This window comes from Austrofundulus limnaeus, unplaced genomic scaffold (assembly GCF_001266775.1).
Source record: "Austrofundulus limnaeus strain Quisiro unplaced genomic scaffold, Austrofundulus_limnaeus-1.0 Scaffold443, whole genome shotgun sequence".
In the NCBI taxonomy this organism is placed as follows: Eukaryota; Metazoa; Chordata; class Actinopteri; order Cyprinodontiformes; family Rivulidae; genus Austrofundulus; species Austrofundulus limnaeus.
Window position 1 is genome coordinate 210,593 of NW_013952845.1, and position 1,461 is coordinate 212,053.

General features: G+C 40.9%; 1 protein-coding gene across 1 annotated transcript in view; it reads right to left on the bottom strand.

The window, feature by feature from the left end:
* tmem163a (transmembrane protein 163a) overlaps positions 1–1,461 on the bottom strand; it is a 65,336-nt gene that overhangs the window by 13,872 nt on the left and 50,003 nt on the right. The window lies entirely within an intron of this gene.

A 1,461-nucleotide genomic window follows, 5' to 3' on the forward strand; every position in this document is an offset into this window, starting at 1 on the left:
ACATAAAACCTACATTTAGTTTGGCTAATGAGAGTTTTTTTCATTCTTTGCAGTGCAGTCCTTAAAGAGCACCTGTGTTGTTCTGCCCTATCTGTCCTTGAGCTTAAAGCTCAGTCTCAGTACCTTCAGGTCCGGGTCTCTAGGGAAGCCGTGCTTGCTGTTAAATCGCCATGGCAACAGGAGATTTGAGGCCAATACGGGACTTGGTTTGAACTCAAAGCTTTAATCTTCTCTTCCTCTCGGCTGAGCTTTGTTTTTAGCCCCTCTCACGTTCTTCCACAGACATCGCTCGTCACGTTTTTAAGGGTGTTTTAGCTGCCGGAGAAATTGCCTGAACGTGTTTTATTTATTCCGCTCAGACCTCACTGCTCTGCAGAGCCAGTTCAACCTGCTTTAATGAGAACTGCACCGCTACAAGGCAAAGTCTTAAGTAAATGTCAAACGAGAGGTAGAACGATGAGAGAATAAGCAAAAGTAACAGAAGCAGCAGAAGAGCTGAAAGAAGTTTTTTAAAAAAGGAGATGAGACAGCGATCCCACACAGACTCATGCATCATTCATGCTGGGTGGGAACAAGCTGCTGTCTCTTCCTTTCACCCTGATTCTTCTTCTGAACACATCCACCTCTGAGTCTGCTCTTCACAACTGTGTCGCAGACAGCAGGTTCATGAAACTCTGGGCTTTCATCAGACCTCTGACCCATCTGAAGAATCTAGAAGTGGAGCTAAGCAGCAACGTTTCACTATGGATGCAAAAATAAACACATAATAAAACCTTCTTTGTTATGTGTAGACACAATACTGTTTTTATCCCTTCTTTATCCAAGTCTTTTCTCAAAATTAAATGATTCGTAAGTCTGTGTTTAGCCCTTTTTACAAAAAAAAAATATATATACAGCTTTGCATGAAAATAGTTGGAAAGACTGAAGTGAAATTCGTCGAACAAGCAGCCAAAGCTCAAAAACACAACAAGAAAGACCTTTTAGAAAATTATCTTTTAAGATCATTTTAAAATATATAGCAGAAACTTACTTAGTTTAGCAAAATACTTAGAAAAATAAGGCATTGTGCAGTGTTGCAAATGTATCAAAAAGAAAAAATAAGTAGGTCYTCTGGATGGGTTCTTCTTTAGTGAAACGTTTCATCTCTCCTTCAAGAGACTTCTTCAGTCTGATGAGTTTCAGGTGAACTCAGCCTTATAAGCACTGCCTCCACATGGTGGACAAACAGGTTAGTCACATGCAAAAGAAGGCAATCGCCTAACAATAGGCTTGATTAGCTCTATTTAGTCACATGCAATAGGGGTCATTGCCTATTGTTAGGCGATGGCCCCCTTTTGCATGTGACTAACCTGTTTGTCCACCATGTGGAGGCAGTGCTTATAAGGCTGAGTTCACCTGAAACTCATCAGACTGAAGAAGTCTCTTGAAGGAGAGATGAAATGTTTCACCAAAGAAGAACCC